The sequence below is a fragment of the Hyperolius riggenbachi genome, chromosome 7 (assembly GCF_040937935.1).
Source record: "Hyperolius riggenbachi isolate aHypRig1 chromosome 7, aHypRig1.pri, whole genome shotgun sequence".
Lineage (NCBI taxonomy): Eukaryota > Metazoa > Chordata > Amphibia > Anura > Hyperoliidae > Hyperolius > Hyperolius riggenbachi.
In genome coordinates, this window is record NC_090652.1 from 179,389,246 (window position 1) to 179,414,400 (window position 25,155).

The following is a 25,155-nucleotide window of genomic DNA, read 5'->3' on the forward strand; positions in this document are numbered from 1 at the left end:
TCCGACCCCCCTCCCCGCTGCTAGGCCCAATACCCCCGTCCTGCCCGCTACCCCTCCAGCTGGGCGGCCGGCTCCCCGCACCCACCGATGGGCGGATGCCGCCCCTAGAAATTTGCCGCCTGAGGCAAAAGTTTCACCCCGCCTCATGAGCGGGCCGGCCCTGCCTTCCATGTAGTCTACTCCTCAGTGTCTTTCTCCTGTCCCGTGTCCGGTTTGTTCACTGTGATCAAGGGAATTTTCCGTCCTCCATTTTGAAAATGGCCATTACCCATAACCGCTTTCTGGTCAGCACACAGTTAAACTGTAACATCGCCCACTTGAGCCATAGGGAAACATAGACATTACCTGGTACATCAGTTTTCCTCTCAGCTATAACTGACAGCAACTGATATTTTACTGACAGCAACTGATATATTTCAGATCTGACAAAATATTGTCAGAACTGGAAGGGATTATTGTCAGAAGAAAATGGTGAGCTTCTGAGAGGAACTGATGGCAATTTAACTATGTAATGTTCATTTGAAGTTACCTCATGTGTTTATTTTAAATATTTGTACTCAGTACAGGTTCTCTTTAAGTTACAGAGTGACCAACAAGCTCATAGTGAACCAGAACTCCTTGTTCACATTGGGCTCTGTTCTCAATGATTTACCGCATGCGGAAATGCACTTGCGATAAATTGCCGACTGAAAAAAAAAACCATCTTGACATTCACAAATGTTTACGCATGAACATTTATCGTATACGTAAAATTTTACGCATTAATTACCCGCATGCGTAAAAAATGCGGTAAAAGTCCGCAAAAGTCGGTAGTTTCCTCAAAAAAAAATCAAAATTCACAAAAAAAAAAAAAAAAGAGGCACCTTATTTCTGACTTAACTACCAAATTTTTATCACCTACTAGTACTTGGTGATATATTTTGCTTCCCATTGACGTAAATGGAGTCTGGAGCCTTTAGTGCTGTGTTTGGAGGACTTTAATTTTTTTTGGGGACAAGTTCTTTTATGCAACTTTTTTTCCGCATGGTTTCCGCATGTTTACTATGTAAATACGCATGTTTCCCAAAATTTTTTACGCATTGTTCCCGCATGCGGGAAACATGCGTAACATTTTTAGTGAATGTGGAAAAAATGCGGAAATTATCACTGGCGGTAATATAGCGGTAAAAAATCTCTTACCGCATGTGTTATTGAGAATAGAGCCCACTGTGTTCGGCTCGCGAGTTCGTCCGCGGTGGGCTTTTTTCCTGCGTTTTCTGTGTGTTCGCTCGTTTTTGTGGGCGTTTTTGTAAGCGGTTTTGCAGAGCGCTTCCGTCTTTTGATCCAGAAAAAGATTCGGAAAAAATAAATACAATTTTTGAAAAAACGCTCATGCAATCACTTGCCAAAGCTATTTTGTGAGCTTTTTGCGTTTTTCCTATACCCTCCATTGAGGCAAATCGCCTCGAAAATGGCCCAAGCACCGCTTTTCAAAGTGGATTGCAAACAAACCACTCTGATATGAACTCTCTCATAGATAATCATTGCACAAGCGCTTTCAGGGTGATTTTGAAAATCGCCCGCGCTTAAAATTTTACAAAAACGCCTATAATGTGAACAAGGCCTGTGTAAGGGGCTGAAAAGGACAAAAACGCTCTCTTGCTAAAATGCTATGCCAATCCTATCCCAAGAAATACACACACTCCTAAGGGCTCGTTCACACTGGAGGCGTTTTTGAATTTATTTAAGTGCCTGCGATTTTTCAAAATCGCCCTGAAAGCGCCAACACTATGCTATCCTATGTGCTAGTTCAGATTAGGGCAATCCGTCCGCTTTCCACTCAGAGAAGCGCTGCATGGGCCATTTTTGGGGTGATTTTGCTACAACTGAAGGTATTGGAAAAACTTAAACGCTCACAAAATCGCTTTGTGCAGTGATTGCGTTCGCGGTTTTTAAGAATAAATACGTTGTATTTATTCTTTTCCTGATCAAAGAGTTCACTTCCTGATGTTAGTCAGAAAACGGAATTGCTCTGCAAAAACGCCTACCAAAACGCTTACCAAAAACGTCCAATGAACAGAAATCGCCAGGAAGCGAAAAGAAAAATTGCTTCAAAAAACGTCCAACGTTAACGCGATTGGAACGCAATGTGAACGAGGCCTAAGAGTGTGTATTAATTAATATGTAATTGAATGCAGATTTATTTAGTTTCGTATTAGTCAAAACACAATAGGGTCTGATTTTAGTAGATATTTTTAGTAGTTTTGCTGCCTTCCAGTGTGCCGCTAGACCCTCTGAGGGTAGGAACACACAAGGCAGAATCGCATATGCATTTTCCATAGCACGTAATGGAAAACGCATATGTGATTCTGCCTAGTGTGTTCCTACCCTGAGGGCTTGTTCACATTGCGTTCTGCTCGCGTTAGCATTCACATTGGGGTTTTTTAGTTGCAATTTTTTTTCCGATTCCATGCGCTTGGGAAGACGTTCCGTTTTTGTGAAAAGTCCTTTTCTAAGCGCTTTTCCCGGACGTTTTTTTAATTCACTCCCTGACACAAGTCAGGAAGTGAACTCTTTGACCCAGAAAATAATAAATACCATGTATTTATTCTTTAAAACGCGAACGCAATCACCCCACAAAGCGATTTTGTGATCATTTAGCGCTCTTCCTATACCTCCCATTATACCAAAATCGCCCCAAAAATGGCCCAGGCACCGCTTTGCTGAACGCACAGCGCATGGACAGCTCTGATTTGAACCTTCTCATAGACATTCATTGCACAAGCATTTTGGGGGAGATTTTAAAAATCGCCTGCGCTTGTAAAAAGGCCAAAAACGCCTCTAGTGTGAACAAGCCCTGAGAGTTTGCTGACCACAGCTGTGATCAAAGGATATTGCATAGGCAAAGTCACATACTCAGAGGCGTAGCTAAGGAGCTTGGGTCCTGGTGCGAGTTTTCCATGGAGCCCCATGCACTATATTGAAATGGAGCCCCAAAACCTATCAAGGACAGCTGCAGTGTCAGAGAGATGTAATCAGAGTGATGGCCAGTGCACACCAAAAAGCGCTAGCGCAATTGCAAACGCTCAGCGCTTTTTGAAGTGATTTTTCGAGGCGTGTGCTTAGTGATTTTCTAAGCATGCCTAGCGATTATTGGAGTGTTGTTGTGTATCGTTTTTTATTTTTTGTTACAGTACAGCTGTAACTGAACAGCTTCTGTAACAAAACGCTTGGAAAATCGCTCTGATCTAGTGCTTCTCAAAATGATTTTACACTTTCCTATACTTAACATTAAGGGTGAATCGCCTCAGAAATCAGCAAAAATGCTGCAGGACCCATGTTTGCGTTTGGGAAAAAAGCACATCCCTCTGGTGTGTAGAGATGGCCCGAACCTCCGATTTTTGGTTCGCGAACTTCCGCAAAAATTTGTTAGAGATGGCCCGAACGGTTCGCCTGCGAACGGTTCCAGGCGAACTTTCGGTGGTTCGCGTTCACCAGTGAAGGCGAATTTTGCGGAAGTTCGGTTCGCCCCCATAGTGCGCCATTAGGGTCAACTTTGACCCTCTACATCACAGTCAGCAGGCACATTGTAGCCAATTAGGCTACATTCTCTCCTGGAGCCACTCCCCCCCTTATAAAAGGCAGGCAGCGCTGGCTTTTAAGCCTCATACACACGAGGCACCGTTGTAGCTGTTGCTAGCACACAGGAGACCTGTGCGCAAAAGCTCGGCGACAGCTCCGCCTGAGTGACAGCTGTCTACACGACAGACAGAGACGCAGCGGAAGCTGTCGCCGAAGGTTCGGCCCCCCGCCGGAAGCTCCCTTCTAGCTGTGGGTAGCTGTCGCTAGTCGTGCGGACTAGCGACAGCTACCCACAGCTAAAAGGGAGCTTCACACGCAGTACACGTGGCGGACTAGCGACGGTTGCTGTGACAGCTGTTGCCGACGATTGGCCAAGTCAATCGCCTGGCGACAGCTCTGAGTAGCGACAGTTCGTGGCACGCGCCTCATACACATGGAGGACCTGTCGCCGCAACATGCGCGTGCCACGTGTTTGTGGCGACAGTTGTGCCCCGTGTGTATGAGCCTTTACACTCACTCGTGTGCCTGCAGTAATTAGTGAAGGGACAGCTGCTGGCAGACTCTCATAGGAAAATATTAGTTAGGTGCTTGTAGGCTTCTTAGCTTGCTCCTGGCTGATTGTTATTGCTAAAATAGCACCCCTCAACAGCTCTTTTGAGAGCTAATGTTCTCCTGATGTGTTTTTTTTGTGTGTTGCCCACTGACACTGCATTATACAGCCCTATTTGTTGCAGCTGGACCTTGGTAATTGTTATTACTGTGCCAGCCAGGCCCTGCCTAACTATCTATAATGGGACACCTACCTATGCCTACCTAACTACTGGGGCATCTACTTACCTATACAGGGACACCAACCTATGCCTACCTACCTACCTATACTAGGGCACCTACCTATGCCTACCTAACTACTGGGGCATCTACTTACCTATACGGGGACACCAACCTATGCCTACCTACCTACCTATACTAGGGCACCTACCTATGCCTACCTACCTATACTAGGACACACACACACACACACACACATGCACACACACTATACACACACACACACACACACACTATGCACAGCACACTATACACAGCACACACACACACACTATACACTCGCACTATATATATACACACACACACACACTATACACAGCACACTATACACACGCACACACTATATACACACACACACATACACACTACACTATACACACACACTATACACAGCACACAGTAGACATACACTACATACACACACACACTATGCTGCTACCAGGGGAGGATTGGGACCTTTTGGCCTGGGGAAAACACAGACTAGAGGCCCGTTATCATGGCAGCCTCAGCCCAAATTATGTCACACATTCACCCCATGTATACCAGTAATCACGTGGAGTGCCAATGCGGAAATACAGCAAGGACACTCTGTGAACAGTGTGACAGGTAAAGCACAGGCATCAGGGGGGCACAATACATTTTGAGGGACAACGGGCGGGGTTTCCGTATTGTCTATAATTCGTGGTTATCGCACGCCATGATATCGCACCTGACAACCACATTGGCCCCAGATTTCCCAACATCTCAGATTGATACATTCAACCAATTTCCACCCAAAATTTTTTATCCGATTCACTAATCTCAAAACGGTTGGTCGATCAGCTGTCATGTCAACAGAAGTATGGCCACTGTAATTCCCTCAAGGCCAATCCCCCCCCCCCCACACACACACACACACATATATACACCTACCTATGTCCTCCCCTTCACCACCATCTCTACTAATCCCTGTTTTCGCTACCTTATAGTGTGTCTGAGCCCTTATGCAGAGAAATAATAAAGGAGAGAAAAGCTGAAAGAGAGGGAAGAAGATATTTGCCTCACCAGGATTTCACTTTTATTTAGCTTTCCTGTATGACACAAGAAGACACAGGCCTCAATTCACGGAGCTTTATCAAACACTTTATCAAACGTTTGATAATTTTCCTCATGGGTGAAATCTAATTTTGAATTCACTAAGGTGTTATAGATTTATCGAATGTTTTATCGATGAAATGATCAATAAATCTATAACACATTAGTGAATTCAAAATTAGATTTCACCCATGAGGAAAATTATCAAACGTTTGATAAAGTGTTTGATAAAGCTCCGTGAATTGAGGCCACAGACACCCAGCACTAGGGAAAGAGGGAAACAAAGGTGAACGAAGGAGGCTGGTGCACACCAAGAGTGCTTCTGAGCGCTTTTCAAATCGACAGCGATTTGAAAAGTGCTGGGCTAATGATACCCTATGACGGTGTTCACACAACAGTGTTGTGATTTTTTTCTAATTTTTTGGAGCGATTCTTTCAAAAATCGCTTCACAAAGTCGCATTCGCAAATTGCTAGCGATTGCTTTTGCGATTTTGTCGTGCACTAGCCCAGAGAGAGGAGGAGTGGAGTGAGACTGAGAATAGCCTGAGATAGAGCAGAGAGCTTATCTGTATTGCAGTCCCACATCGCACAGAGGCTACTTGCCTGTAATAGGACTCCTGTCCCTGCCAGTCTCTCACACAAGTCAGAAAGCAGCTGACCTTGAGTCTAGGGACTGTCAAAACTTTTCAACTTGTTTAACACCTTATCTGCACATGCAGTCATTTTAACAATGGGGAGAGACCAGACAGGTTTTTTCCCACAGAACCTCCAGGCAAGCTCTGCATCATGCTGTGTATATTTACCAGCTTGCCTGCCCTCTAATTGCACTTTTATCAGCTAGCCTAGTGTTTGACATTGCCTTACAACAACAAACCTGAATACACCAGGCACTGGACCGGCCCTAAATCACTGAATGAAAGGCGGCCTGGGGGGCAGTCCATGCCTGGCTGCTACACTCTACATCCAAGTAGTTACCAGTAGCAGAGAGAGAGAGGAACTGAATGAATCAGTGAAGAGTCAGGACTCAGGAGCTGATGCTGTACTTGGATGGATCCCTGAGTGAGCTGGAACTGAGTGAGCTAGGAGAGTGCCTTCTCTCACTGACTCATTCATTATTGTGGTTCTTTGAATCATTGAGCTGAAGAAATTGAATGAATCAGTGAATCAGTTATGAGTGGAGTCAGGCGCTGCTGCTGTTGTAATCTGACCCCTGACTGAGCTGAGAGGCATTTCTTCTCTCACTACTCAGTGCAGCAGTGCCTTTCCCTCCTCCTGCCGCTCTAGGCAAAAATGTCTACCTGCCTGGTGGCTGAGACGGCTGTGCCTATCTACCTATACTGGGACACCTACCTATGCCTACCTACCTATACTGGGACTCCTACCTATGCCTAGCTAACTACTGGGGCACCTACCTATGCCTATCTACCTATACTGGGACACCTACCCAGAGCCGAATCTTCAACCAGGCACAACAAGCTCCTGCTTAGGGCCCCATTCAGGGTCTAAAGGGCCCCTTCAGCATGTAATTTGTTGTACGTTAATGCCTGCTGCTGCGGCTAAGGGGCCCCAGTATGTAATCATCGGGCAGCGGAGACTGCCTGCCACAGCAGTGATCAGTTTCCAAAAGGCTGAGTGTCGTCGTTACCGTGGTAACAAGACGCTCTCTGCTCTCTAGTCGGCATGCTCAGCTCACTGTGTGACAGTGCAGGCCAGGCGCCATAATAGTACAGGACTCTGGTTATGTTGTGGACCAGTCATTGGCTGATGCAGCGATCACTCTGCATCATCCCCCTCCTGAGAGCAGCTATATTGCTGCTATTGGCTTCTCTCAATCTCAGTGCATGTCAGAAGGAAAGCCCGAGCAGTGTCATAGATGCCAGCTGCAGAAAGATTACAGATGTATTTACATTTCAAGAGCCAATCAGCAGCCAGAGAGGATCAGTCTGTGCCTGGCATGTCGGCAGGATGGATGTTTCCAGTGTTGCCAACTCGTCAGTAAGGAAAGTAGCTATTGGCTGTCCTAGAAGTCGCTAGAAGTCACTGGATGACGTCATCACGTAATTTGCATAACGGCTCCACCCCCGACCCCACCTCCCACACATCATCCAGCGACCTGTCACCTGACGTCACCCCCCCAAGCGATCAGCACCTCTGCGGCCATCGTACGGCTCCACCCCCACACATCATGCTCCAGCAACCGGCCCACACCTGACGTCACCGCCCCTGCTCACCAGCAACTTGCAAGAGTGCCTGCGAGGCTGCGATGGAAGCAGGGAGGGACTAGTGTGAGTGACGTCCCCTAACTGGTCTGGAAGGTTCCTGGCTGTGCGGTGATTGGTTGCCCTGTACTAGGCGGCTACCCTGCGAGAGGACGGGTCAGGCTGTCTGTGTGTGAGTGGCGTGCTTTGGGATGGGGGAGGGGCCGGGAGCCAGCGGCAGCTCTGTGGCAACTTAGAGTCTCCCAAATTCTAAAGTCTCCAATAACACAAAACAAAGTCGCCAGATTTGTCGCTAGTAGCTTTTTTAAAAAACTGTCGCTAGAGCGATTTCAAAAGCCGCTAAATATAGCGACAAAGTCGCTAAGTTGGCAACACTGGATGTTTCCTTATTAGTGGCAGCACTGTGCACACGTTCTCCTGCTAGTACTGTGTGTGCTAGTGTTGTCCGCATCATGAACGATTCGGATCTTTGATCCGAATCTATTTTGTGAGTCGAATCATCCGAATCATCAAAATGAGTGATTCGGATCGCAAAAGGGGCGGGGCCGGGAGCGACACGCCCCCTCTCAGCGGGCAGCGGGGTCCTGGAAGCAGAGCAGAGATGGATCGCTCTGTTGGAGGGGACTCAGGGGAGCCAGCCTTGCAGGGACAGGTAGAGGGGACATGGGTGCCACTGCCAGATATGTGTAGAGCACGCATACTGGCTGCAATGGGCTGCACATTATAGGCTGTCTGTTCCGTAGTTGTGCACAGTGAGCACATTGGAAACTTTTGGCTCAGCTCAGCACAGCTCAGTAACTTTGCAGGCACTGTGATTGCAGGGCAATATGATCCTCCTGCACTCGCTCTAAACAGCTGCACTTATCTTCTGGGAATGCTTTCTTTCACTGTGCGACGTTTCCATTCAAGGTATACAGATGAACATGTAGGTGAAATATATGTAAAGTATATGATTGCTGCATGTGGGTATTGTGTGCAAACATTTCTGCTCTCTGCTCGTCCCTCCTCCCTTCTCTGGCCACTCATCATTGCCCTCTGTCCATCTTCTCCCCTTCTCTGTGTGTCCACCCCCCTCTCCTTCTCCTGCCCTGCTAGTCATTTCACCCCTGGAATGCTTCCCTTGTAAAATGATCCGAGATTCGGATCAAAGATCCGGATCTTTTCAATGATCCGATTCGAATCATCCGGATCATTGAAAAGATCCGAACTGCAGCGTGTGAGGGGGGAGGGAATACAGGAGAGCTGCTGTCTGCACAGCGGGGAGCTGGAATGTCAGTGTAATGTCTGATCCTGCTTCCGGCCAGTGGACACCTCGCTTCAACAGTCTAGGGTCAAAGATCACAAGGTGCTGGAAACATGAATCAGTGCAGAGGAATGGCTAAGCTGCAGCTGCTGGAGAGCACTACAGGACAATTTATCCTAGCATCTCGGCCGGGTAATGTGTGTGTTTTGTCCAGTACTGAGATGCTGACAGTCCCACCTGCTATACCTCCAGCTATAGGTTACTACATCATTTCTCATGATTACAATGAATAGCCCTGTTCCACTGTGTTTGAAACTGTGCCTAGGTAAATTTGGTGTGAGAAGAGGCATTACACTATTTCCATCTTTGTAACATGATAGCACAGAGCAAAATGAAGTAGTAGAATAGAACAGCAATATTGTTTTGGAGAAAACGTGGATCCAGGAGCACCCACAAAAAGTCGCAAGTCAAAAAAGTGTGGGCCCAGGTCCTCATCCCTGTACCAAGGGGTCCCTATTAGCAAAAAGTGACCAAGTGACTGGCACCACTCAGAGTAATTATAGCCATACAAAAGTGACAGCAGTGCTGTCACTTTTGTATGGCCAAATAAAGTATTTGAGCTATAATTAGTCTGCGTGGTGCTGGTCCTTTGGGGACCTTTTTTCAGAACTATTGTTTTTCTGTTAATATCACTTTAAATAGACGTCCCGGATTGCCCGGGACGCGTCCCGGATTCGGGGTCCGCTGTCCCAGGCTGCACGAGGTCCCGGGAAACGTCCCGCTTTCAGCAGCGGGACGTCCCGGCCGCGGGACTCTGGCCACTCTATCCTCATGAACTGGCAGCAGCGTCTATAGACGCTGTGCCAGTTCATTGCCCGCAGCCCCGCTCCAGCCTCCTTCTTCCGGTGTCTGTTCCGACACCGGCAGGCGAGCAGGGCTACGGCAAGATGACTATTTGTGTCTCCAGTACAGGGCTTCGGGCGCCATCTTGCCGTAGCCCTGTCAGCGCCGGAGACGAGCAGGAGGAAGGTGGTCCCGGGAGCAGCGCGCCAGAGGCTGGAGACTTCTGCCAGGTGAGTAAATGCTTTCTTTTCCAGGTGAAATTTGCTCCTATTACGTTTCTTTTCTGGTGAAATGTTTGCCCGCATTGCGTTTCTTTTCTGGTGAAATGTTTGCCCGCATTGCGTTTACTTTCTAGTGAAATGTTTGCCCGCATTGCGTTTACTTTCTAGTGAATGTTTGCCCGCATTGCGTTTATGTTCTGGTGAAATGTTTGCCCGCATTGCGTTTCTTTTCTGGGGAAATGTTTGCCCGCATTGCGTTTCTTTTCTGGGGAAATATTTGCCCGCATTGCGTTTATTTTCTGGTGAAATGTTTGCCCGCATTGCGTTAATTTTCTGGTGTCCGGGGTAACTGTTACTGCATTTATTATTTAATGGTCAGAGATGGCTATGTTTTCTGCTTTGTGGTTACGGTATACTATTAGCATCACACAGTTTCTGCACACCCATGATGCAAAGTCTCGTTTGTCCACATCATGGCGTAAACACTACTTTCTTATGCCTCGCTGTTACATCATTATGTTATGTTCCGCCCATACAATGTCATGGCCACACCCATTTTCGACGCGGCGTGCTGCCCCCCCCCCCATTCCCCGCGCCCCCCCTCCCTGTCCCAGGTTGGACCCACAAAAATCTGGTCACTCTACTTTAAATTATGTTTTCCATTTATTATTAGTGTTTTTAAACACTAGGTTAGGCACAGTATCATTTAGGTATTGCAACTTCTTTTAAATATCACTTTTTCTTTTACTTCTAGGCTTTTTAGATACTATGTTGAAACTCAAGTTTAGGTGAATTTTAAGGAGACATTTCTTCACCTGCTGCCTATTTAATAAAAAAATAACTATTTCTACCAGGGATAATCCCATTTTATGGTCAACCTTATTATCTCTGGAGCAAGTAAAGGACACTTGAAGTGAGAAGGATATGGAGGCTGCCATTTTATTTGCCTTTTACACAACACCAGTTGCTCCCCAGTCTTGCTGGTCCCATTGGCTGCAGTAGTGTCTGAATCACTCACCTGAAACAAGCATTCAGCTAATCTTGTCAGACTTCCGTCAGAGAGCTTGATCTGCATGCCTGTTTAGGGTATATGGCTAAAAGTATTGGAGGCAGAGGATAGGCAGGACAGCCAGGCAATCTGCATTTTTTAAAAGGAAATATATGACAGCTTCAATATCCCTCTCGGTTTAGATGTGCTTTAACCAAGCAATCTGTTTGTCTGCTTATTTCTCATACACACTAGTTGTAAAGCTGGCCACACAAGTAGTTAGAGGACATATAAACCTTGCAGAAGGTAACATTTTTAGACTTAAAAACTAACTAACTTTAACAGGAATAAATTACAAATTTATATTTGGCTGGCTATTTGGTTTATTTCCCATTTTTCCTTAGTTTAACCCTAACATTTTCCCGTAATAAAAATTCCTAATCCACACCTAATCTTACCACCCTGCCTAAATAATCCCCTTCCTAACGGCTGACCTTCCCGTCTAATGTAATTCTCTTTGTCTCTCTTCCTATAAATCCATGTAAAGAGGTTAGTATTCGGTCTATGAAGATATCTCTTCTCATCTACAAATGACTCTTCTTGGGTGGAACTCAGTCAGTCATAGTGGTTTTATGTGATTGCTATTGTATTCTACAACAAGATGCCTTCTGCTCCTCTTCTCTTTATAATACATGTTACTTAGCACAGAGCCAAACAAGCATGTATATGTAGAATACAATAACAATCATCCAAATAAATCCACTATGGCTGACTACACCGAATGCTTTCCACCGAAGCAGGGTCAGTTGTAGATGATAACGCCACCTGAAGCAATCATGAAACACTGTTTTGAGTGACAGAACTTTAATGTCTATATCTGTATTTGTTTGAGAAACAAAAAAGGTATGTAGGGTTGGGGGGGGGGGGGGGGCAAGATGGTTACCCTGCCTAGGGCCCCGTTTGGCTTTAATCCGGCTCTGCACCTACCTATGCCTACCTACCTATACTGGGACTCCTACCTATGCCTAGCTAACTACTGGGGCACCTACCTATGCCTACCTACCTATACTGGGACTCCCACCTATGCCTAGCTAACTACTGGGGCACCTACCTATGCCTACCTACCTATACTGGGACTCCTACCTATGCCTAGCTAACTACCAGGGGCACCTACCTATGCCTACCTACCTATACTGGGACTCCTACTTATGCCTAGCTAACTACTGGGGCACCTACCTATGCCTACCTACCTATACTGGGACTCCCACCTATGCCTAGCTAACTACTGGGGCACCTACCTATGCCTATCTACCTATACTGAGACACCTACCTATGCCTAGCTAACTACTGGAACACCTACCTATGCCTGCCTACCTACCTATACTGGGGCACCTACCTACATACAAGAAGATAATAAGGTCATTGCTTCATTGTGGACAGAGCAAATTTGATCAGCTGGACAGTCACTGTTGTTCTATCATTGAGCTACCACAGCTCGGCGACCATATGGGCTTGAACACCGCCACGGCCTGCGTTGGACTGGTGCGCACCAGTCCAGCACGGCCGTCACTACGCAAACAGCTGTTTGCGGTGCGTTACACAATGAGCTTGGTGTGCCAGTGTGAAGCAGTACTCTAATTACACTCCCTGATTGATGTATACACATGCAAGATGTTTGAAAGCACTTTAGGCCTGCAATTTAGCATTCGTTCGGCTTGATTCACAAAGCGGTGCTAACTGTTTAGCACGGGTGTGTTCGCGGACTTTTGCGTGCGATCGCGCGAATCTTCGCACTTTGCGTGCGCAAAAGTCCGCGAACGGCACTTTGCGCGCTAACTGTTTAGCACACCCGTGCTAAACAGTTAGCACCGCTTTGTGAATCAAGCCCAATGTGATTTCTGCCCTTAAAAACGCTGCTTTACGTCAAATCCAGATTTTTCCCCGGGGCTTTTGGCGTCTATCCCACTCATCCATGCCCCCCTCCAGGTGTTAGACCCCTTGAAACATCTTTTCCATCACTTTTGTGGCCAGCATAAATGTTTCTAGTTTTCAAAATTCGCATATTGCGATTCGCGAAAGTTCGGGCGAACCGAACCTTTTGCAGAAGTTCACGAACCTAAAATCGGAGGTTCGCCCCATCTCTAAAGTTCGTTTCGCGCGAACCGCAATAGGGCTTGATTCACAAAGCGGTGCTAACTGTTAGCACACCTGTGAAAACCCCCTTAGCACGTCTAAACAAGCTTTTCGCGCATAAAACTTTACGCACGCAAAACTTTATGCGCATAAAACTTTACGCGCGTACTGCACAGAGCGCAGGGCGCTCCGCGCGAAGTGCCCATTAAAGCCTATGGGACTTAGCGCGCATAAAACTTTGCGCGCGTAAAACTTTGCGCGCGCAAAGTTAGCGCGCGATCTGATTGAGAAGTCCGGTGCTAACCTACTTAGCACCCTGGTTAGCGCGTCTAAAGACTTTAGACGTGCTAAGTAGGTTAGCACCGCTTTGTGAATCAAGCCCATAGACTTCAATGGGGATGCGATCTTTGAAAACTAGAAACATTTATGCTGGCCACAAAAGTGATGGAAAAGATGTTTCAAGGGGTCTAACACCTGGAGGGGGGCATGGCAGAGTGAGATAAACGCCAAAAGTCCCGCCAAAAGTCCCGGGGAAAAATCTGGATTTGACGCAAAGCAGCGTTTTAAGGGCACAAATCACATTGAATGCTAAATTGCAGGACTAAAGTGCTTTCAAACATCTTGCATGTGTATACATCAATCAAGGAGTGTAATTAGAGTACTGCTTCACACTGACACACCAAACTCACTGTGTAATGCACCGCAAACATCTGTTTGTGTTGTGACGGCTGTGCTGGACTGCAGGGGTGTATTTAGGGTTTGGGCTCCCCTAGGCACCCCAAACCTATGGCGCCCCCCCCCCCCCCCTTCGAGGAGGGCGTTGGCGGCGTGCGCAGCGCGCCGCGGCAAAAAATGGGCGTGGTCATGGTCTGCAGTGGGCGTGTCCATAACATACAGTGGGTGTGGCCAATTAAAATTTCCTAGTAAGAGTGCAGCCCAAAGTCGGTGGGGCAGTAAAGTGACCCTCAAAAAAGCAAGTAGGAAATGTTCCCCCCCCCCAAAAAAAAAAAAAAAAAAAAAAAAAAAAAAAAAACACACATTAGCCAGTGTTCTCTCACACAAAATAGTGGTAGGTATTAGATTGTGAGCTCCCCTGAGAAAAGTCAGTAACAGGACTATGTTCTCTGCAAAGTGCTGCAGAAGATGCCAGTGCTATATAAATACACAATAATATGGTAGGACATTAGACTATGGTAGGATTAGATTGTAAGCTCCTCAGAGGATAGTCAGTGACATGACTATGTACTCTGAAGTACTGCTGAAGATGGCAGTACAATATAGTACAGTAGTATGGCAGCACAGTGGCGTAGTGGGTAACGCTCTCGCCTTGCAGCGCTGGGTTACCGGTTCAGATCCCAGCCAGGTCAACATCTGCAAAGAGTTTGTATGTTCTCCCTGTGTCTGTGTGGGTTTCCTTCAGACACTCTGGTTTCCTCCTACATCCCAATACCATATGATACAGATAAGTTAATTGACTTCCCACTAAAAATTGGCCCTAGACTACGATACATACATAGACGTATGCCTATGGTAGGGATCAGATTGTGAGCCCCTCTGAGGGACAGTTAGTGACAAGACAATACATACTCTGTACAGCGCTGCGTTATATGTTGGCGCTATATAAATTAGTATAAGTACAGTATAAAGTAGCCAGGTCTATAGGTGTCCCCAATATAGACATATAGGTGTCCCCAGTATAGATAGCCAGGTCTATAGGTATCTTCAGTTTAGGTAATAGTCATGGGCATAACTAGAAATCACTGGGCCCCCTTGCAAAAATTTGGATGCCCCCCCCCCTATAGGTGCCAAATAATCGTAATGGGGCAGTGTTTTACTATAAAATAATTGTAATGGGGCAGCATTTCACCATAAAATAATCGTACAGCAGCAATGTTTCACCAGAGAATAATCGCAATGAGGGCCACATTTCACCAGAGAATAAGCACAATGAGGGCCACATTTCACCAGAGAATAAGCACAATGAGGGCCACATTTCACCAGAGAATAAGCACAATGAGGGCCACATTTCACCAGAGAATAATCGCTATCAGAGCAACATTTCAGCAGAGAATGACCGCAATGAGAGCTACATTTCACCAGAGAATAAGCACAATGAAGGCCACATTTCAGCAGAGAATAATCGCAATCAGTGCAACATTTCACCATAGAATAATCGCTATCAGAGCAACATTTCAGCAGAGAATAATCGCAATCAGTGCAACATTTCAGCAGAGAATAATCGCAATGAGTGCAACATTTCACCAGAGAATAATCGCAATGAGTGCAACATTTCACAAGAAAATAAACGCAATGAGTGCAACGTTTCACCAGAGAATAATTGCAATGAGTGCAAATTTCATCAGAAAATAATCGTATAGTGGGCAGCATTTCGGTGAGAGTTGGAAGGAGGGTTAGAGAGGGTGGGCAGAGAGAGAGACATAGGGTAAGCAGATAGACAGGTACAGAAAGTGTTAGGGCTGGTTCAAACGGACACTTGCGGAACGCTTACCTCAAGCGTTCGGAACGTCTTGTTAAACGTTTGCACCGAGCTTTTACACGCGTTTACACAAACGCAGCGTTCGGGTCTCGATTTTCGCTTGCGTTCGTGGCCGCCCTGGAAGCTACATGTAGCTTCCAGGGGCTGCCAAACGCGACGGGTAATGTCTCCCTTGGGAGATAAAAACGCTGACCGCATCCGGACGCGACGGCTGCTGAAAGCCTGACCGCGCAGCAGCCACCGCACGTCATCAAACGTGACGCCGCGCAGACATCCGTGTGAACCAGCCTTGACAATATTCAAGAGAGGAGTATGGGCAAAAGGAACACACCAGAGCATTGTACATTACCTCCTCCCCTTCTGTCATGTGTCTGGCTGGCAGGCTGTCTCTGTGCACTCTGCTGGGCTGGCTATGGCAGCTATGTCCCTCTGGGTGTCTGTGAGGCAGGCTAGAGGCTGTCACTGGCAGGCTCGGGCTGCAGCTCCTCTCTCTGCTGTCATGGCTGGCTGCTCAATCATTTACTCGCTCTGTCTCCTCGTCTCTGTCCAGCTCTGGTATTTCCCGCCACATGGTGAAGATGCAGAGACGTCAGGCCAGCGTGAGTACGCCTGATGTCTCTCTCAGCATCAGGGAGCTGTAGGGGGAGCGGGGGAGGAGGCCAAAGCCTCACAAATTCGGCTGCTCTTTGAGCCTCAGGGTCCTTCTCAGTTATGTGGTTGGCAGCGAGTGGAGTTCTAGGAGCCTCTGTGACCTGGGCTGGGTAGCTGGTGGCCTGCTGCCTAGGCTGGGGCCTGCTGCCTGTGACCTGGTGGCCTGCTGCCTGGGCTGGGCGGCTGGGGCCTGCTGCCTGTGACCTGGTGGCCTGCTGCCTGGGCTGGGAGACTGGGGCCTGCTGCCTGTGACCTGGCGGCCTGCTGCCTGGGCGGCTGGGGCCTGCTGCCTGTGACCTGGAGGCCTGCTGCCTGGGCTGGGCGGCTGGGGCCTGCTGCCTGTGACCTGGAGGCCTGCTGCCTGGGCTGGGCGGCTGGGGCCTGCTGCCTGTGACCTGGAGGCCTGCTGCCTGGACTGGGCGGCTGGGGCCTGCTATCTGTGACCCTGGGGTAGCTGGTGGCCTGCTGCCTGTGACCCTGGGCTGGGATAGCTGGTCGTGGCCTGCTGGCTGCTGCCTGGGGCCTGCTGCCTGTGACCCTGGGCTGGGATAGCTGGTGGTGGCCTGCTGGCTGCTGCCTGGGGCCTGCTGCCTGTGACCCTGGGCTGGGGTAGCTGGTGGTGGCCTGCTGCCTGGGCAGCTGGGGCCTGCTGCCTGTGACCCTGGGCTGGGGTAGATAGTAGGTAGCTGGTGGCCTGCTGCCTGGGCGGCTGGGGCCTGCTTCCTGTGACTCTGGGCTGGGGTAGCTGGTGGTGGCCTGCTGCCTGCGACCCTGGGCTGGGGTAGCTAGTAGGTAGCTGGTGGCCTGCTGCCTGGGCAGCTGGGGCCTGCTGCCTGTGACGCTGGGCTGGGTAGCTGCTGGTGGTCTGCTGCCTGAGCGGCTGGGGCCTGCGACCCTGGGCTGGGGTAGCTGGTGGCCTGCTGTTCTGCCTGTGACCCTGGGCTGGGGTAGCTGGTGGCCTGCTGTTCTGCCTGTGACCCTGGGCTAGGGTAGCTGGTGGTTGCCTGCTGTGCTGCCTGGGCGGCTGGGGCCTGCTGCCTGTGACCCTGGGCTGGGGTAGCTGGTGGTGGCCTGCTGTGGTGCCTGGGGTCTGTGACCCTGGGCTAGGGTAGCTGGTGGTGGCCTGCTGCCTGGGCCTGCGAGTGACCCTGGGCTGGGGTAGCTGTTGGTGGCCTGCTGGGGTCTGTGACCCTGGGCTGGGGTAGCTGTTGGTGGCCTGGGCGGCTGGGGTCTGTGACCCTGGGCTGGGGTAGCTGTTGGTGGCCTGCTGTGCTGCCTGGGCGGCTGGGGTCTGTGACCCTGGGCTGGGGTAGCTGGTGGTGGCCTGCTGCCTGGGCTGGGCGGCTGGGGCCTGCGAGTGACCCTGGGCTGGGGACTGGAGTAGCTGTTGGTGGCCTGCTGTGGTGCCTGGGCGGCTGGGGTCTGTGACCCTGGGCTGGGGTAGCTGGTGGTGGCCTGCTGCCTGGGCTGGGCGGCTGGGGCCTGCGAGTGACCCTGGGCTGGGGACTGGAGTAGCTGTTGGTGGCCTGCTGTGGTGCCTGGGCGGCTGGGGTCTGTGACCCTGGGCTGGGGTAGCTGGTGGTGGCCTGCTGCCTGGGCTGGGCGGCTGGGGCCTGCGAGTGACCCTGGGCTGGGGACTGGGGTAGCTGTTGGTGGCCTGCTGTGGTGCCTGGGCGGCTGGGGTCTGTGACCCTGGGCTGGGGTAGCTGGTGGTGGCCTGCTGCCTGGGCTGGGCGGCTGGGGCCTGCGAGTGACCCTGGGCTGGGGACTGGGGTAGCTGTTGGTGGCCTGCTGTGGTGCCTGGGCGGCTGGGGTCTGTGACCCTGGGCTGGGGTAGCTGGTGGTGGCCTGCTGCCTGGGCTGGGCGGCTGGGGCCTGCGAGTGACCCTGGGCTGGGGACTGGGGTAGCTGTTGGTGGCCTGCTGTGGTGCCTGGGCGGCTGGGGTCTGTGACCCTGGGCTGGGGTAGCTGGTGGTGGCCTGCTGCCTGGGCTGGGCGGCTGGGGCCTGCGAGTGACCCTGGGCTGGGGACTGGGGTAGCTGTTGGTGGCCTGCTGTGGTGCCTGGGCGGCTGGGGCCTGCTGCCTGTGAGTGACCCTGGGCTAGGCGAGGCGAGGGTGCTTGCTGGGTACCTCTGGCTGCCTGGCTCCTGGCTGGGTAGCTGTGGCGGCTGGGCTGGGTAGGGTAGCTGTGGCGGCTGCTGGGCTGGGTTGGTAGCTGTGTCTGGGCTGCGGCGGCGGCTGCTTCACGTGGCTCCAGACTCCAGTCCCGACCCGACCACCTCGTTGCTGCTGTCCTCCAGTCCTCCTGCCGCCTGCGTGATCTAAAATGGCGGCGAGGGAGGAGGAGGAGGAGTCACTTTTTCCGGGCTCGGCTATGGGGGGGGGCGGAGCATATGACGGAGGCCAATGTATCCATGCTGGCTGGCTGCCTGCCTCTCTCAGAGTCTCTCAGACTCAATGTCAAGCCACGCCCCCCCTCCCCGTACGTGTGCAAGTGGCTGCCTCCCTCCTCTCTGCTCTGGGCTGGCTGGCACACAGACAAAACCATGGTGGCGGCGGCGGGGGGGAGCGCCGAGCGCTTGCAAAATAACTGTAAGTGGTGATGCAGCGGCGCTCCCCCCCCCCCCCCCCTCCAAAAAAAAATAATAATAAAAAAAAAAATATATGTCACAAGGGGAAAAAATTTTAAAATTTTTTTTTTTATTTAAACCCAGTCGCCACCCGCCCCCCCCCCGAGGACCCGCCCATGGCACCGGCCCACGGGTGCCTCTTAATAGATACGTCCCTGCTGGACTGGTGAGCATCATGGTGAGATTGCTCTTCCTCAATCAGTGATGTCAGGTAATGTCTGACTGCCTTATCAACTTTCGATGGTTCTTTCTCTACCATTATTAAAGCTTACATCTATTTTTTTAAATACTTGTTCTGCTTGCTGTTCAGTACCTGCAATGAGAATCTGTTATGGAGGGCAAGTCTGTCATTGTGTACCATTTAATGACCACGGGTAATGGCCGGGGAATCAGGGTTCGATTCCGGTCTGGAGTGGGAGCCTAAGAAAGGGCTACCACCATCACACATCCAAGGGAGGCAGCAGGCACGCTGTGAGCAAAGGAGCAGGAACGGCTACCACACATCCAGCAGGCATGGCATGCACATCCCGAGGTAGTGACCAAAATAACAATACAGGAGGACTTTCGAGGCCCTGCTGTATATGACACTGATCAACTTTACTACCTGTAACGAGAATCTGTTATGGAGGGCAAGTCTGCCATCCATTCAAGTGAAAAGCCTCATCTACACGGGTAGATGAGGCGGCGATGTGGCTTATCAATCGAGCCGCTAATGCGGCTCGATTGATAAGATCCGTCAGGTCGGATCTTGCTACCGCCGATTCCCTGCTCGTTCCCCGCGAGGGGACAATGGCAGGGAATCGAGCGGAAGATAAGCGGCGCCGGCGGGGACGAGTGGGGAATCGAATTTGCCGCGGCGAGCGGGGACAAAGCGGGTATGCGCGAGGATGCGGAAGAGGCGATCCGGCGGCTAAGCGAGCCGCCGGATCGCCTCCACATCTCCCCGTGTAGACGGGGCTAAAGGTATGCACTGACTGCCAGGTATAATACAATGTGCAGTCACAGATGCAGTGAAAGCAAGAAAAATTAGGCAGGCATGTGTACACGCACCAGAAAAAATATTATAGCGGCCGCTGCTAGCAGCGGCCTTAAAAATTCAGGAATCCTCCTAGAGTCCTGGACCATGTTGGTGGTGGCAGAGAAGGCAGTCAAGCGGCCTGCGGGCAGAGATGCTGTGTGGGGAGCGACTTAGTCTTGGGGCAGGCAGTCACACAGCGTGCAGGCAGAGATGCTGTGTGTGGGGACGGACTTAGTCTTGGGGCGGTCAGTAGGCCTCCGGGATCCATGCCTCATTCATTTTGATAAAGGTGAGGTACTGAACACTTTTGTGACTTAGGCGACTTCTCTTCTCAGTGACAATGCCTCCAGCTGCGCTGAAGGTCCTTTCTGACAGGACGCTTGAGGCTGGGCAAGACAGAAGTTGGATAGCAAATCGGGACAGCTCTGGCCACAGTTCAAGCCTGCGCACTCAGTAGTCCAAGGGTTCATCGCTGCTCACAGTGTCTACATCCACACTTAAGGCCAGGTAGTTGGCTACCTGCCGGTCCAGGCATTGGTGGAGGGTGGATCCGGAAGCGCTAAGGCTGAGGCGTTGGACTAAAGAATGTGTGCATGTCCGACATCACCATGAGATTGCTGGAGCGTCCTGTCCTTGCCTGCGTGGACATGGGAGAAGGATTACTGGCAGTGGTACCTTTATTGCGTTGTGCTGTGACATCACCCTTAACCAGTTCACCCCCAAGGGTTTTTATCCTAACGGACCAGAGCAATTTTCAGTTGTCAGCGCTCCTCCCTTTTATTCCCTAATAACTTTATTACTACTTATCACAAGAAAATGATCTATAGCTCGTTTTTTTCGCCACCAATTAGGCTTTCTGTGGATAGTACATTTTGCTAAGAATTTTTTTATTCTAAATGCATTTTAATAAGAAAAAAAGAAAAAAAAGAAAAAAAATCATTATTTCTCAGTGTTCAGCCTTTATAGTTTTAAAATTAAACATTCTCCTGTGGATAAAACAAACACGTTTTATTTGCCCAGTGGTCCCGATAATTAAACCGTTTAGATTATGTCCCTACCACAATGTATGGCGACAGTATATTATTTTGAAATATAAGTGGTTATTTTTCTGTTTGTTCTGGCCATAATTACAAGCCCCTATGTAATAAATTAAAATTAATTTTCCCCCATAAAATATAGAATAAAAAAAGCTGAGTCCCTAAGGCAACTATTTATTTATTTTTTTTAAGCTGATTTTTTTTTTTTACAAGTGTTTTTTTTGGGGGGGAGGGTTGGAAGTGTAATTTTATTAATGATGTGTATATACTTGAAAATGTATATTTTGTAGGTGTAATATACTTTTTGGCCACAAGATGGCGCTAGTGAACACTCATAGGACGTGTTCACTTTTTTTTTTTTTTTTTTTTTTACACTTTATTAAACTGTTACATTTCCTGTTTATGTGAATGGACGTAGCCGCTGTTCGCGGTCACGTCCATTCACTCCAGGCACTGCGATTGGGTAGAGGACTGTTCGGTCCTCTTCCCCAATCACCCAGCACGGGATCCCGACGGTAATGGCGGCGGTAGCGGCGGACACACGGCGGTAGCAGCGGCGGGAATGCGCGACGTATTAAAACGTCATGTTGCTGTTAATAGCGGTAAGCATGACGTTTTAATACGTTAGGATGGCGGCAAATGGTTAAACGCATTGTAAAGCATAGTTGCCAGCTTGTTCTGCAAGTGCTGCATCCTTTCTGCCTTTAGGTGAGTTGGTAACATGTCCGCCACTTTGTGCCTATACCGAGGGTCTAGTAGCGTGGCCACCCAGTACAGGTCATTCCCCTTGAGTTTTTTTAAACGGGGGTCCCTCAACAGGCTGGACAGCATGAAAGACGCCATCTGCACAAAGTTTGATCCAGACGTACTGTCCATCTCCTCTTGCTTTTCCTCAGTGATGTCAGGTAAGTCCTCCTCCTCCCTCCAGCCACGAACTATACCATGGGAATGTTTAGCAGCACAAGCCCCCTGCGACACCTGCTGCGGTTGTTCTTCTGCCGCCACCTCCTCCAAAGAAACACTTTCCTCATCATCCGAGTCTGACACCTCTTCCCCACACGAATCTTCCTCCTCCTCCCCCCTCTGTGCTGCCGCAGGTGTTGAGGAAACATCTGGTTCTGATGAGAATTTATCCCACAACGCTTCTTCCCGTAACTGTTCCTCTTCACGCTTCTCCACAGCTTGATCCACCACTCTACGCACAGCATTCACCAGGTTGGTCACCTCCTCAAACGGCCGCATGAGCCTGCATGCATTTCGCATCAGTGTCCAGTTGTTGGGCCAGAAAATCCCCATCTCCCCAGATTGTGTCCTTCTACTGAAATTGTAGAGGTACTGGGTGACGGCTTTCTCCTGTTCTTACAGGCGAGAGAACATAAGGAGGGTCGAATTCCAGCGAGTCGGGCTATCGCAAATGAGGCGTCTCACCGGCAACTTGTTTCTCCGCTGAATCTCGGCAAAGTGTGCCATGGCCGTGTAAGACCGCCTGAAATGCCCACACAACTTCCTGGCCTGCTTCAGGACGTCCTCTAAGCCTGGGTACTTTGACACAAATCTTTGAATGACTAGATTCAGCCCATGTGCCATGCAGGGTAAATGTGTCAGCTTTCCCAAATTCAACAAGGAAATGAGATTGCTGCCATTGTCACACACCACGTTGCCGATCACCAGCTGGTGCGGGGTCAGCCACTGATCCACCTGTTTGTTAAGAGCAGCCAGGAGAGCTGGTCCAGTGTGACTCTACGCTTTGAGGCAAGACATGTCTAAGATGGAGTGACACCGTCGTACCTGGCATGCAGCATAGGCCCTGGGGGGCTGGGGCAGTGTAGCTGGAGAGGAGATCACAGCACCAGTAGAGTTGAACTGCCACTCAGCCAAGGAGGAGGAGGATGACGACAGCGAAGAGGATGTAGCAGGAGGAGAGGAGGTGGCAGGAGGCCTGCCTGCAAGCCGTGGAGGTGTCACAAGTTGATCTGCTGCACAGCCACGTACTCCCTGCCTGCCATCTGTCACCAGGTTGACCCAATGGGCTGTGTAAGTAATGTACATGCCCTGACCGTGCTTGGCAGACCAGGCATCCGTGGTCAGGTGGACCCTTGACCCAACGCTTTGTGCCAGAGATGACACCACTTGCCTCTCAACTTCATGGTACAGTTTGGGTATCGCCTTTTTAGAGAAATAATTGCGGCCTGGCATCTTCCATTGCGGTGTCCCAATGGACACAAATTTACGGAAGGCCTCAGAGTCCACCAGCTGGTATGGTAACAGCTGGCGAGCTAACAGTTCCACCAAGCCAGCTGTCAGATGCCAGGCAAGGGGGTGACTGGCAGAAATTTGCTTCTCCCGCTTAAAGATTTCCTTCACAGACACCTGGCTGCTGTGGGCAGAGGAGCAGGAACCGCTCAAGGTCAGAGGCGGAGTGGAGGAGGGTGGCTGTGAAGGTGCAAGGGAGAAAGCAGCTGAAGATGATGCACCTGAAGGAGGAAGAGTAGAAGGAGGGTGGCTTTTCTTGTGTGCTGCTTTTGCTCAGGTGCTCTTCCCATTGCAGTTTGTGCCTTTTCTCCATGTGCATTTGTAAGGCACTTGTCCCTACGTGAGTGTTGGCCTTTCCACGGCTCAATTTTTGGAGGCATAGAGAACATATGGCATTGCGCCGATCTGAGGCAGACACACTAAAAAATGTCCAAACCGCTGAGCCCCCCTGGGGTGATGGCACTATGGTGGCATCAGTAGCAGACGTTGAAGGGCATGTTGGCTGGCTGTACATAGGTGGCGATACATGCCGCCGGACACTACCACCAGCTGTTTCTGATGATGAGCTCCCCCTGCTTCTTTTAGGAACTCGTATCCTCCTACTCCTCTCTGACTCCCCCTCTGAACTGTCCAACTCCTCTATTGGGAACATACGTGGGATCCATATTATCGTCATCCTAATCATCCTGCCCAGCTTTGTTTACCTCAGACACCTCCAAAACTGCACCAACAGCAGGTACTTCATCATCCCCTCCGCACACGCTACATCCATAGTGTCGCCTAACTCAGACATATGAGGTGGTGTAACTTGCTTAGCGCCTTCATCTGGTTGTAACAATAATGGCTGTGCTTCAGTGATTTCCCTACCGAATAACTCCTGTGAACTGTCAAATGTAGCAGATGTGGTACTTGGAATAGCGCTGGTGGCTGCGGAAGATGAGGTGTTCTGTGTTAAATAGTCAACCACGTCCTGACAATCTTGGGAGTTAATGGGACGTGCCTTCTTCTGAGCACTGTACTTTGGTCCAGGGCCGCACGAAATCACATCACCACGACCTCGCACAGACCTGCCGGGTGGCCTTCCTCTGGGTCTGCCTCTTCCTCTGCCTCTACCTGTTTTGTCTATATCGGAGGGGATGAAGTGAAAGGTATGCACTGACTTGAGTAATACAATGAGCAGTCACACAGGTGCAGTTAACAGGTAGGCACGGAGTGGTATATCACACTGCGTGCGCTCACGTAGGTAGGTGGGTGCACTGAAGTGAATAACAGGTAGGTATATGCAGTGATGGGTATTACAATGTGCACCTGTCACACACAGACAGGTACCGGACAGGCACAGTAACACTGCGTGCACTCACGTAGGTGAGTGGGTGCACAGTGAACAACAAGTAGGCATATGCAGTGGGCATTACAATGTGCACCTGTCACACACAGACAGGTACCGGACAGGCACAGTGACACTGCGTGCGCTCACGTAGGTGGGTGGGTGCACAGTGAACAACAGGTAGGTATATGCAGTGGGTATTACAATGTGCACCTGTCACACACAGACCAGTACCGGACAGGCACAGTGACACTGCGTGCGCTCACGTAGGTGGGTGGGTGCAAAGTGAACAACAGGTAGGTATATGTGCACCTGTCACACACACAGGTAGTAGTCACTGAATGTGCTGGGCCTGGCAGTGGCACACACAGTAGGAATTACCAAGGCTGTCTATGAAACACAAGTGTCAGTGGGACACACACACGAAAAAAAATGTATCACAAGAACAAGATTAGCTCTCAAAAGAGCTGTTGTGGGGTGGTTTTTTTTTTTTAGCAATAAGAATCAGCAAGGAGCAAGCTAAGCAACCTACAAGAGCCTAACTAAGCTTTCCCTATGAGAGTCTGCAGCAGCTATCCCTTCACTAATTACTGCAGGCGCACGAGTGAGTGAAAAGCCTGACGCTGCCTG